We start from the raw sequence: 14,103 nt of genomic DNA on the forward strand, positions 1-14,103 counted from the left end.
AGGGACATGGCACCAGGGAGGGGGCAGTGGAGTGAAGGTGCCCTTGTGAAAGCCAGGGTCTGCCACAAGAGAGAGAACAAACAACGGGGTGTGTCCACAGCAGGGACAGGGAGAGGCAAGGGAACAAGCAGAGGTCTCCAAAGCACTGCCTGGGCTGAGGTGCCAAGTTCCAGAGGAGCCTGAGGCTCTGCAGAGGCAGTGAAAGCCCAATTTACCTGCTCGCCACTTCTACTGGGCACAGTGGATAATTCAGGCCTCTCTCTCTTCTTCTCTGCTGATGGACCTGGCTGCTTAGATTCCAGGCTGGTCCTCGAGCCATGTAACAGCTGCTCCTCTTGTGCTCCAACAGCCTGCTGGGTATGAAGAGAGGAGATGATGCCCATATTTCAAACACCTCAGAAATCTCCATCTCAGGAAGCATCTTCAAAGCACCAGCAGTGCAGCTGCTGTTCAGCCCTCGGGACAAAACTCAGCTGGGTTTAGTCCATCACTCTGCCCACCTGCTCCATTCCTTTGCACACAGAATCCAAACCCCCATGTGTTGCCTCCCCTTGTGTGGGCACAGGAGAAGCAGCTCCCCATGCCCAGCTTTTGGGCTAGAGCTGGTTTGAACAGTGAGCTCCTGCACAGGCAGCCCAGGGCCAGGGAGCAAATTCTCCCTCTCCCAAACATCAGAGTATTCCACAACGGGAGCAGAACACAATATGGGCAACCAAGCCCGGGGGAAGAATGAGCCTTCAAGCAGTCCCGAGGCCTTGAAACTCATCAAACTCTTCTTTCCTGACACCACAGGCTTCTGTTCCAGAGGAGCCTGAGGCTTTGCAGAGGCAGTGAAAGCCCAATTTACCTGCTCGCCACTTCTCCTGGGCACAGTAGATAATTCAGGCCTCTCTCTCTTCTTCTTCTCTGCTGATGCAAGCAGTTTCTTAGATTCCAGGCTGATCCTCGAGCCATGTAACTGCTGCTCCTCTTGTGCTCCAACAGCCTGCTGGGTATGCAGAGAGATGATTCCCATATTTCAAACATCACAGAAGCTGTCCCTCAGAAATCTCCATCTCGGGAAGCATCCTAGAAGCACCGGCAGTGCAGCTGCTGTTCAGCCCTCGGAACAAAACTCTGCTCCCTTTAGACCATTCTTTAGCTCACCTGCTGAATCCCTTGGAATGCCACAGCATGACCAGCCCATGCTGCCTCCCCTTGCAAGGGCACGGGAAGAGACGCTCCCATGCCCAGCTTTTGGCCTGGAGCTGAACAGCAAGCTCCAGAGCTGGATCAGTCATTCCAGGCGTGCCAGGAAACAATCTGGCAGTCAGTGGTCTCTGGCTGGAGCCAGGCAGACAGACAAGGCTGCCTGCTGCAGCCCGGGCTGCTTTACCCAAGCAGGCCTGCACTGACAAGGATAGAGACCCACCTCTTCATGGGAAACATCTCTGGAATAATTCAGGGACGCTGCAGGAGACTGCAAGTCAATGCCAGTGTCTGCTTGGATACGAGTCTTTCCCTTCAGGAAGGCCAAGCGTTTCTGCAGAGCCCCTTTGGCAATTTTAAACGTGGTCAGTGCAGCACTCAGAGTGTTCCCTCTTTCTTCCTTCAAAGCAGCAGCCCCATGCTTCAACTCTTCCTGCATGGTTTCCTTTTCACTGTCCAATTGTTGCATTCTTTCCTGCTGACTTTGAATGTTGAATGCACGCATTTCATTTTTCCTTTCCAGATCTCTCGTCTGCTGCTGGTACAATGACCGTCCATGCTGCCAAAACAGGGAGAAAAAGGGTCACTCATTCCCTCTCTTGGTTTGCTTTTCATACCAGATCTGGACTCCTGCAGCAGGGGCAGGCACAGGCTGCCCCTCTCTCTCTGCCCCTCGGGATGCTGCAGACCTTAGCTGGGATCCCCCTTGATGCTGCATCTTTCCCAGCTCACTCAGCCCCTCCCAGCTTCCTTTCTGCCCTTCCCCGACCTCCTGCAGCTCCACTCCAGTGCTCCTTTGGGGAGGAGCTGCCAGAACTGCAGCCAGGATTTCAAGTGCACGCTAAGCAGGATTCAGGCAGTGCCACGAGGATGTGCTCTCCATCAGTGAGGAAGGGAAGAGCAAACACCCCCAGCCTTTCTTTCCCTGGGGCTGGGCTGACAGGAGTGGTTTTCCACCTCTCCTGTGTAGAGTTTCCATGGCTCCATCCCTGAGAGCCCCACTGCCCTCTCTGGGAGCAGCAATGGCCAGGTCAGTCTGTCATTCTCTGCTGCCACTCAGGACGAGTTCTCCCTTTGCAGGCACACGTCCTGGTGGGGATCAGCACTTGGCTTTCCTCTCCTCTCTCCCCACTGGCTGCTCTCACATGGCCAAGGCCAAACACCTTTCTATTAACAGCAAACTTGGGACTCTCCCCCCTCCTTCCAGATCCAGATATTTAGAAATCTGAACATGGGTTTGGACACCAGGAATTCCCCAAACCATGCAATGTCAATAGGGACAGTGAGGACATTGAGAACTAAAGGTTCTAGGGCACAGAAGCCCAGCATGGAGGAAAATCAGCAGCCTCAGCATTAAGTGGCTTCACCATGACTACAGCACTTATTCAGAAGAATGGAATTACAAAAGTTATACTGGAAAAAGGCGCCCCTTAGAACTGTGAACACAAGGTCCAAACATAACTAGGAAATGGCCTTTAGTGGCATCTGCCAATCTCACCAGCACATCCTTCCTTTCCTTCTCCATGATTCCCAATTTCTTCTTCAGAGATTCCACCTCCTGACGAAGAGTCACAGACTCTTCCCATCTTTCAGTGGCCTCTTTCTCCAGGGCAGTTACACGAGAAATGTGCTTGGCTTCTTCCTTCCACCAGTCTGCAGCAGGAAAGGGGAAGGAGAAGTAGAAGGGGAAAAGCAAAGCAAAGCCAAACTGATGTGCATCCTGCAGAGACAACAGCACTGTCTTCTCTGCTTGCCTGTGTTTGCCAGGCCCCAAGCCCACGAAGGTTCCAAAGCTGACAGAAATGAAGGAAAGTTCCCAGTAGAGAAAAAGGCAGGAATGAAAGGGGCAAGGTTCAGAGGGATAGGAAAGTGTGTTTGCTCTTGGCCTTGTGCAGAGTGAGCAAGGCAAGAGAGATGAAGGAGAGGGGATGCCTGTGCAGGCCTGCTCCAGAGAGGCCAATAGCCTGGAGGCTCTGGCAGGGCCTGGATTTTGGGGGAATGGAGCTGAGGCATCCAGCTACAGCTCCTCAGCTGGTGAGACAGCATGGGGCAGTGAGTGGCAGAGGAGAAGCTGTACCTTGCTCACATTCCTCCAACTCCTTCTGCAGCTCCAGATTGCAGGCTCTGAGGTTGTCTCTCTGAGCCTCTGTTTTCCTCAGCTCCAGCTCCACAGCCTTACACTGTGTGGCCAAGGCAAGAGGTTTGTCCTCAGAGCTCTGGAGCTTCACACGCAGGTCAAACACCTCAGCCTCCAGGACGTGCACAGAGTCCCTCAAAGAGCGTTCTCCTGCTCGAGACCCTTCCAGCTCCTTCAGCAGCTTCTTCTGTCGAGTTGCCTGGGAAGCCTCCATCTGCAGCACTGCGTCCTGCAGGGCCAGGATCTGGAAGATGGATGCACACAGCCTCAGGGACAGGGCTGCTCCTGAGGGAGCAGAGTGGGCCGCAGGGAGAGCAACAAAGGAGAAAAGGTTTCAGGCAAAAAACATGTCAAAACCAGAAGGCACAGAAGCAAGGATTCCAATGGAGAGAAATGTAGAGAAAACAAGTAAGGGAGGCACTGGGCATCCTTGGGCGGCAGCTCTGAACAGCGGCTCAACTGGCTGTGCTGGAAGTGCCCTGCCCAGCCTGCCACAGCCACCTCTGTGTCCCCACATTGCTCAGTGCCCGGCACAGGCCCACACTCTGTCTGGGACAGCACTGCTAACAGAGGGACAGAGAAGCCCCAGAGGAGTCTGCTGCTGCTTCTCTTCCCAGACTTCCTGCTGGGACCCTGGAGAGGATGGGGGAAAACTTCTGCAGCAGACACCAGATCCAGCCTCGGCCTCAGGGTGCAGCAGCAGCCCCGGGCAGAACACGGCAGCTGTGGATGCTGCTGGGAGGGGAAAGAGGTTGTAGCCTCCAAGCCAAAGGTGCTGTTGTGTGTCCCTGGAGAAGAGGATGCCACTGCACAGCTTACCTGCGTGTTGAGCTCCCGCAGTTGTCCAGCACGGTTGGAAGAGAGCTGTTCGGCCAGCTGAAGGGCAGATTGACACTGAGACACCTGATTGTTCAGTGCCAGGTTCTGCTCTTCCAGCGATCTGAGGCACACATTCTTCTCCTCCAGAGACAGAATCAGGCTAGAAGGGAAGCAAGCAACTCATTACTAACTGATATCACATTTTATCAACTCTTAGGACTTGCATCAGCTCAGGGGAAAACTGCTCTGTCTGATGAGGTTTGTCTGAACAACTTGGCCATTTGTTCCCCCTGCAGTCCCAGCCCAGCATGTGCCTACTCTGCTTTGTCCCTGAAGGAACAGTGAGTTCCTGCCTACATGCCCTACCTTCTTTTTGAGATGGAAATGTGAATTCAAACATAACAAAGTCTTGCCATGAAGACATTAGGGAAGAGGAACAATTTCCTTCTAACTAACCAGGCTCCAAACAGGGAGGTTTGGTCAACATGGAAGAGACATTTGCTTCCCCCACCTTACACATCCAGGTAGGATGAGCAGCACCCTACAGCCAGGGGATCTCTGGCAAGATCCCTAAGATTTACCAGCACCCCTCCTAATTTCACCTAGAGAAACAATGGCTAAAGTGGCAACCGAGGCTTGGAGCACAACCTGATGGAAGATGCAAAAGGCTCCAGGCAAGCAGGAGTGCCCTGCCTTTCCTTTGTCTTCTTGGAGGAAGAATCCTGTGGCACTGAAGCCTGGCAGGACTTGATCAGCTGCAGGAGCCCCCCATACCTTGGTGCTGTTTCTTGCATTCTTGGCACAGTCAGAAATGCCTGTGACTGTGCAGGGTGGCAGGGACCCTGCTTGACCCCCTGCAGGCAGCTGGGGACATTTGATGAGGAAGGATGCAACAGAGACATTCTTGTTTCTGGGCTGCCTCCGAGGGCAATCTGGCCTAGATCAGTAATCAGGGTCTTAAGATGGTTCTGTCCAGAAATAGCATCAGATGCCAGGCTGATCCAGATCCCAAAGGCTTCAAGTTACAGGACCCAAGGTGGAGCTGATGGATGTATCCAGCTCCTTACAGCACAGCTCAGTCAGTGACAACACACCCACCTAACCACAGTGTCAACACACCCACCTAACCACACAATACACCCTAGAGGGAAAGAGCCCCCCTAAAAATCTTTGTCTTCAGAAGAACTCTGTCTGAAGGCTTAAAAGAAAAGAAAATGAAACACAACATCCAGAAAATCAGATGTGATTGCATGGAGAGTTCAGAATCTGCCATTCAGGAAATGCTGCCAGAGTCCCTGGCAGGTGAAAGAAGGCAAAGAGGGAATCCATTCACCACAATGCAGAGTCTTACAGGCTTTCATTTACCTGGCTTTTTCCTTCTCTAGGGCATTCACTGACGCCTGCAGTTCTGAATTCTGCTGAGCCACTTCTTCCCAGTGACTCTGTTCCCTGTCTAAGTTCTGCAGATGCTCCTGCAGCTGCTTGTTCTGATGTTCTGCCTCCTCCAGCAGCTTCTGGATGTGCTCAATCTCCAACAGCTTCTGCCTGGAGTCTTCCTGGGCCTCCTTCACATCTTGCTGGGCTCTCTGCACAGTCATTTCCTGGCATTCTCGGGAGGCTTCCAGCTGAGATGTCAACTCTCCCACCTCCAGTCAAAGAGGACAAAGCAGTCAGAGGCTAGAGCCACAGCTTCTCACTCTCAGCCACAGCAAGGCTGTGAGCAAAGGTAAAGGACAATTTCCATTTCTCCCTGTCCTGAGAGCACCAGATTCACAAAGCACATGGACAACTTGTTTCAGTCTCTCAGTGGCCCACCACCAAGGGCACCTGAAAAAGCACCTGCCAAGCCAAGGCTAGCAAGAAGAGGCCAGCAGGAATCCATGCTGGTGGTTGCTGGCCAACAGCACAGAGGACTAGCCCAGCTGTCCAGAGCAGCAGCTGACATTCAGCAGAGGATTGAGTGTCCCCCAGAGCAGCTGCCATGGAGCTCCCAGAGTAGGAGACAGCCCCAGGGCTCACCCCAGCAGCTGCTGCTCTGCCATGGAAAAGCAAAAAGGCCAGAGACCCCTGGCTTCATGACTGCAGTGTCACTGCAGTTTCACTCACCTGCTTTTGTAGAGCCTCCCTCTGCTCAAGGAGGAGATTCATTTCCTCTTTGAGGCCTTGTAGATCTTCCTCATGCCTCCTCTGCACTGCCTGGACTTCACTGCGAACCTCCTGCAGCTCATCTTGCAGATTTGCCTTGATGATATGGCAACAAAAAGCTGAGCAACTCCCTGGGACCTGCCCTCAGGCTCACCTCTTTCCATGTGCTGCCCCAAAATCCCATTCCCTCTGCTGCTTCTTTTGGCTTCTCTCCCCAGCTCTGCTTCACTGCAAGCCTTCCTTCCTGGGGCTGAGCTCTGGAGCTTACCAGGCTCTGTGCTCCCAGGGCCTGAAGCAGCCCTTGCTTCCTCAGTCCCAGGAGCTGCCTTTTGTGCCCTGGTCACTGCCCTCTCCTCTGTAGCCTGCCTACTCACACTTACCTGCCCCTTCTCTTGCTGCTCTTTCACCTCCTGCCTGAGCTGCTGGACCTGCTGGCGGGCTCGGCTGAGCTCTCCCTGAGTTTGGAGCAGTGCCTCTGCTAAAGCACTCTTCTCCTCCTGCTCTTCCAGCAGGACCTGCACAGAAGGAAAGAGCAGACGCCTTCACACTTCTCCTGCAACATCCTTGTGGCAAGGGGCAAAGACTGATGGGCTCACGTGCTCTCAGAGCACTTGGCTGCTGCTGCCCTGGGCCACTGCCTGCTCTGGGGGAGACACAGCTTCCCAGGAAGTGACTTAAAACACAGCCCCGAAGACATCTCTGGGTTACTGTTCAGAAATACTCCAGGCAAGCCTTTAAAAAGATCTTTATCCTGTCAGCATTCCTGCTACACCCTCCCCATGCCCACTAAAGAAAAGTCCTACAAACTCACCTTGGCCATGAATATATACGAGTACACACACAATTAGAAAAGAGAAACTTGAAAAAGGCGCCCCTTAGAACTGTGAACACAAGGTCCAAACATAACTAGGAAATGGCCCTTTGTGGCGATCTTCAATTCTCACCAGCACATCCTTCCTTTCCTTCTCCAGGTCCTCCAATTTCCTCTGCAGAGATTCCACCTCCTGACGAAGAGTCACAGACTCTTCCTGCCTTTCAGTGGCCTCTTTCTCCAGGGCAATTTGGCGAGAGATTTGCCTGGCTTCTGCCAGCACCCACTCTGCAGCAGAGAAGGGGAAGGAGAAGTAGAAGGGGAAAAGCAAAGCAAAGCCAAACTGATGTGCATTCTGCAGAGACAACAGCACTGTCTTCTCTGCTTGCCTGTGTTTGCCAGGCTCCAAGCCCACGAAGGTTCCAAAGCTGACAGAAATGAAGGAAAGTTCCCAGTAGAGAAAAAGGCAGGAATGAAAGGGGCAAGGTTCAGAGGGATAGGAAAGTGTGTTTGCTCTTGGCCTTGTGCAGAGTGAGCAAGGCAAGAGAGATGAAGGAGAGGGGATGCCTGTGCAGGCCTGCTCCAGAGAGGCCAATAGCCTGGAGGCTCTGGCAGGGCCTGGATTTTGGGGGAATGGAGCTGAGGCATCCAGCTACAGCTCCTCAGCTGGTGAGACAGCATGGGGCAGTGAGTGGCAGAGGAGAAGCTGTACCTTGCTCACATTCCTCCAACTTCTTCTGCAGCTCCAGGTTGCAGGCTCTGAGGTTGTCTCTCTGAGCCTCTGTTTTCCTCAGCTCCAGCTCCACAGCCTTACACTGTGTGGCCAAGGCAAGAGCTTTGTCCTCAGAGCTCTGGAGCTTCACACGCAGCTCAGACACCTCAGCCTCCAGGACGTGCACAGAGTCCCTCAAAGAGCGTTCTCCTGCTCGAGACCCTTCCAGCTCCTTCAGCAGCTTCTTCTGTCGAGTTGCCTGGGAAGCCTCCATCTGCAGCACTGCGTCCTGCAGGGCCAGGATCTGGAAGATGGATGCACACAGCCTCAGGGACAGGGCTGCTCCTGAGGGAGCAGAGTGGGCCGCAGGGAGAGCAACAAAGGAGAAAAGGTTTCAGGCAAAAAACATGTCAAAACCAGAAGGCACAGAAGCAAGGATTCCAATGGAGAGAAATGTAGAGAAAACAAGTAAGGGAGGCACTGGGCATCCTTGGGCGGCAGCTCTGAACAGCGGCTCAACTGGCTGTGCTGGAAGTGCCCTGCCCAGCCTGCCACAGCCACCTCTGTGTCCCCACATTGCTCAGTGCCCGGCACAGGCCCACACTCTGTCTGGGACAGCACTGCTAACAGAGGGACAGAGAAGCCCCAGAGGAGTCTGCTGCTGCTTCTCTTCCCAGACTTCCTGCTGGGACCCTGGAGAGGATGGGGGAAAACTTCTGCAGCAGACACCAGATCCAGCCTCGGCCTCAGGGTGCAGCAGCAGCCCCGGGCAGAACACGGCAGCTGTGGATGCTGCTGGGAGGGGAAAGAGGTTGTAGCCTCCAAGCCAAAGGTGCTGTTGTGTGTCCCTGGAGAAGAGGATGCCACTGCACAGCTTACCTGCGTGTTGAGCTCCCGCAGTTGTCCAGCACGGTTGGAAGAGAGCTGTTCGGCCAGCTGAAGGGCAGATTGACACTGAGACACCTGATTGTTCAGTGCCAGGTTCTGCTCTTCCAGCGATCTGAGGCACACATTCTTCTCCTCCAGAGACAGAATCAGGCTAGAAGGGAAGCAAGCAACTCATTACTAACTGATATCACATTTTATCAACTCTTAGGACTTGCATCAGCTCAGGGGAAAACTGCTCTGTCTGATGAGGTTTGTCTGAACAACTTGGCCATTTGTTCCTCCTGCAGTCCCAGCCCAGCATGTGCCTACTCTGCTTTGTCCCTGAAGGAACAGTGAGTTCCTGCCTACATGCCCTACCTTCTTTTTGAGATGGAAATGTGAATTCAAACATAACAAAGTCTTGTCATGAAGACATTAGGGGAGAGGAACAATTTCCTTCTGACTAACCAGGCTCCAAACAGGGAGGTTTGGTCAACATGGAAGAGACATTTGCTTCCCCCACCTTACACATCCAGGTAGGATGAGCAGCACCCTACAGCCAGGGGATCTCTGGCAAGATCCCTAAGATTTACCAGCACCCCTCCTAATTTCACCTAGAGAAACAATGGCTAAAGTGGCAACCGAGGCTTGGAGCACAACCTGATGGAAGATGCAAAAGGCTCCAGGCAAGCAGGAGTGCCCTGCCTTTCCTTTGTCTTCTTGGAGGAAGAATCCTGTGGCACTGAAGCCTGGCAGGACTTGATCAGCTGCAGGAGCCCCCCATACCTTGGTGCTGTTTCTTGCATTCTTGGCACAGTCAGAAATGCCTGTGACTGTGCAAGGTGGCAGGGACCCTGCTTGACCCCCTGCAGGCAGCTGGGGACATTTGATGAGGAAGGATGCAACAGAGACATTCTTGTTTCTGGGCTGCCTCCGAGGGCAATCTGGCCTAGATCAGTAATCAGGGTCTTAAGATGGTTCTGCCCAGAAATAGCATCAGATGCCAGGCTGATCCAGATCCCAAAGGCTTCAAGTTACAGGACCCAAGGTGGAGCTGATGGATGTATCCAGCTCCTTACAGCACAGCTCTGTCAGTGACAACACACCCACCTAACCACACAATATACCCTAGAGGGAAAGAGCCCCCCTAAAAATCTCTGTCTTCAGAAGAACTCTGTCTGAAGGCTTAAAAGAAAAGAAAATGAAACACAACATCCAGAAAATCAGATGTGATTGCATGGAGAGTTCAGAATCTGCCATTCAGGAAATGCTGCCAGAGTCCCTGGCAGGTGAAAGAAGGCAAAGAGGGAATCCATTCACCACAATGCAGAGTCTTACAGGCTTTCATTTACCTGGCTTTTTCCTTCTCTAGGGCATTCACTGACGCCTGCAGTTCTGAATTCTGCTGAGCCACTTCTTCCCATTTACTCCATTCCGTCTCCAAGTTCTGCAGATGCTCCTGCAGCTGCTTGTTCTGATGTTCTGCCTCCTCCAGCAGCTTCTGGATGTGCTCAATCTCCAACAGCTTCTGCCTGGAGTCTTCCTGGGCCTCCCTCCCATCTTGCTGGGCTCTCTGCACAGTCATTTCCTGGCATTCTCGGGAGGCTTCCAGCTGAGATGTCAACTCTCCCACCTCCAGTCAAAGAGGACAAAGCAGTCAGAGGCTAGAGCCACAGCTTCTCACTCTCAGCCACAGCAAGGCTGTGAGCAAAGGTAAAGGACAATTTCCATTTCTCCCTGTCCTGAGAGCACCAGATTCACAAAGCACATGGACAACTTGTTTCAGTCTCTCAGTGGCCCACCACCAAGGGCACCTGAAAAAGCACCTGCCAAGCCAAGGCTAGCAAGAAGAGGCCAGCAGGAATCCATGCTGGTGGTTGGTGGCCAACAGCGCAGAGGACTGGCCCAGCTGTCCTGAGCAGCAGCTGACATTCAGCAGAGGATTGAGTGTCCCCCAGAGCAGCTGCCATGGAGCTCCCAGAGCAGGAGACAGCCCCAGGGCTCACCCCAGCAGCTGCTGCTCTGCCATGGAAAAGCAAAAAGGCCACAGACCCCTGGCTGCATGACTGTAGTGTCACTGCAGTTTTACTCACCTGCTTTTGTAGAGCCTCCCTCTGCTCGAGGAGGAGATTCATTTCCTCTTTGAGGCCTTGTAGCTCTTCCTCATGCCTCCTCTGCACTGCCTGGACTTCACTGCGAGCCTCCTGCAGCTCATCTTGCAGCTCTGCCTCCACTTGCTTCCTGGTCATCTGCAGCTGTGATATCTGCTGCTGAGCAGCAAACAGCCTGGATTGCAGTCTCTCCTTTGCTGACCTACAAGTTACAAATGTGGACACACATGAGTTGCTTGCTCCAGATGCCCACAGCCCGGTATTCCAGGACAACGTGGCTCAAGATCCCCACACCTGAGTATGGAAAATGGGTCACCTGGAAACTCATCCAGAGAAGGCACATCTGGGCCATTTCAAGAGCACAGCAGGGCCCTCTGAGGGACTGCCCAGGCCTTCCTTATGGCCTGGCATAGCACGGACTGCCCAGCCCAAGCTGGCCTCAACAGCCAAACCTTCAGTTTCTGTTCCTGACCTATGACACTGGGTAGCTGTGCCCAAACAGGGTGGAGCAAGGAGCAAAAGCCCAGCCTTGCTCACAGCCTTTCTCTCATCAGCACTTCCAAGCTGCTCTGCAGGGGGAGAGAACAGATTCTTGTCCTGGCTGACTCCTGACTTTTTAATGCTCTTGATAATGGACATAAAGGTACATCATCCTCCAGACACTCTGTATTTAAGAGGCTTCAGAACTACTTTGCAAATACAGTAAAATCTCATGGTCAGGGCAGCACTTGTAAAAAATCACAACAGCCTTTGCCTGAACAACAACTACCTGAATGCAGAGACTGCACTTTCAACTCTTGCAAGGTCATGGGGTAGACTTGCCACCTTTATTTTAGTGTTGCCCTCTAAGCAGGCAGTAGCCCAAGGGACTTGTCCTTCCTTACAGAGTGAGAGGGACCATCCAAAGGCACCTTGGAGGCTTTGGCAGCTGGCTGCCCATCAACAATCATCAAGAGTGCCCAGAGGCTGTTGAGAATTCCAAAGAGCTTTCCCTGCTGCTCTCTAACCCGCTCTATGTCCTGTCCCACACTTCTCAAGAGTGTTCTTGGAAGTAGAAATGCCTCAAGATTTTCAGCAGGAGCCTTTGGCTTCACCCTGAATGGCAGTGTGCTACGCCCAAAGTGCCAAGGTAAGATCCTGGAATGCTGAAGATGAAGCTTCCTGATCTGAAGATCAGGATCATGTCAAGCTACTTGGAAAGGAACGAGGGATGTTCAATGCCCAGAACAAGGAACCAAACCCAAGAGAAACCTGAGGTTTCACTCATCTGCATGGTTGAACTACTACTCAGTTCAGGGCTGGGTGGATTGCTTTTGACATCCCACAGGAGCGTGCTCGGTGGCACAAACAGGAGCCCAAGGCTCACGAGAACTTTGCTGGCTTTAGGTGTCAGAAGAATAACCTTCATTTTGTGGTTTTTTTGTTTTTTTCTTGAGACACTTCCATATTCGGTCCACAGCATGTAAAAACATCTGAAAAGGCTGAGCTCCCTGCTTTTACCTGGTCTCTGCCAGCTGCCTGGCAAGGTCTTGTCGGAGCCACTCGGTGGCTGCCAGTCGGCCCTCAAGGTCAGCCTTCTGGCCCAGCAGCTCCTCCTCTTGCCACACCTGGGCCACTTCATGCCCTTGGTCAGAGGATTCCTGGCTCAGATACTCCAGAGACCAGCTGGATGACTCTTGCTCCAGAGAATCCTGCAAGTGGGACAAGGTACAGCTCGAGCCCTTCCTCAAGTGCCCTGTGCAAAGCCAGCCAGTGCCACCTCGCAGGCAGCCAGAGGACAAGGAGCACCTGTGCCCTGGGCTCAAAGTTTCCCCAGCTCCGTTCCCTGTTTTAGAGGCTCTGTGGCTGCCCAAAGCCACACATTTTGCAGAAGCATGCAACACTTTGCTGATGAACGTGCATATCCCTGCCTAAGAAATGCGTGTGCCATCTTGAGCCAGGTGTGCACAGCAGTGTGCCTGTCCTCTACTGCCAGAAAGAGCATCTGGGCTGATCTGGCTGCCACAACTGCCACTCCCACAGGTGCTGCCCAGCAATAAGGTGTTCAGAGCCGTGCTAACATCATCCCTCTCTTGCTCCAGCAGATCCCTCTGAAGCTGCAATTCCTCCAATGTCTGCCTCTTGACTTCCAGCTGCCTCTGCAATGATGGCTCTTTTCCCTCGAGCGCAGCCAAGTCCTCCACTGTACAAGAAGGGGCAAGATGAGTTTTCAAGGGAAAACCAGTCTCCTTTCCAAAACCAACCTCCATCATGTCCTGCTGCTCTGTCTTTTCTGCCTGGGCTGATGCTTCCTTCTGCTGCTTGGTGCTCTTCTGATGCAGACAAAAGGCTCCTGGCTCTGGGATTCCGGTGCATTGCAGCAGAATTTCCCTGGACTTCTCAAGGTTTGCACAGTCACTGCAGAGACAAGGCTCAGTCAGAAGAAACAAGAGGCCTGAAGAGTCAGCAGTGCCATTTTCAGCACTCCAGGATGGAGCTGGGGGCAGTGGGCTAAGGAAGACCTTGGTCTTTCCCTCCCAAGGAAATCCTGCAGAGGCAAAGGGAAAGGAAGGCAGGATTATGCCTTCCTTCAGTAAGAAGCAGTGGCTGGGCAGGGGCACGCAAAGAACAGAATTCAGGGAAGCAGCACAGCGAGAAGGAGTCTTCTATTCCAGCATGGCTCTGCATCTCCTAGACAGCCGTGGGAGGCACAGTAGAGCATGAAAAACCCAGACAGGACAATGCTCGAGAGCCACACTGAGGCCTACACATGGTAGGCAGGTGATTTCTTCTCCAGGACACCTCTGACCTCCCAGGCCTGGAAGCAGATTGCCTCTGGAATGCAGGAGGAGGAGGAGGAAATGCTCACCTACTGATTTCTTCTAGCAGAGAGTCTATGATTTGGTATTGGCTTCTGATCCTCTGGGTTCTCTCCTCTATTTGGTCAAACTGTTGCCACATGCGCCCACAATTCTCTGTAGCTTCCCGAGCCAATTCAAAGGGATGCTGCTCATCAGTGGATGTCAGAGTGGAGAGGATGTTCCCAGGATTGTGGGTGGAAATGATGGAATTGGCCATGCTGTCACCGTTGTCTGCCAGCACCTGAAAGCCCACATCCAGCTGTTAGTCAGGTATTGTGTTCCTATTCCAAAGTAGCACTGAAATGCCTCTTCTGATCCCACAAGAACCAGTGTCCATTCATGGAGAGCCAGTTTCAAAATGCCAGCCAGCTCAGCACAGTTTACTCACCTCAGGGGGTCTGGAGGAACGTCCCTGGTGAGAAAGCCCTCGAGCTCCCTGCAAGTGCACAGGGAAGAGCACACTCAGACTGCAT

This window comes from Haemorhous mexicanus, chromosome 18, assembly GCF_027477595.1.
Source record: "Haemorhous mexicanus isolate bHaeMex1 chromosome 18, bHaeMex1.pri, whole genome shotgun sequence".
Taxonomy (NCBI): domain Eukaryota; kingdom Metazoa; phylum Chordata; class Aves; order Passeriformes; family Fringillidae; genus Haemorhous; species Haemorhous mexicanus.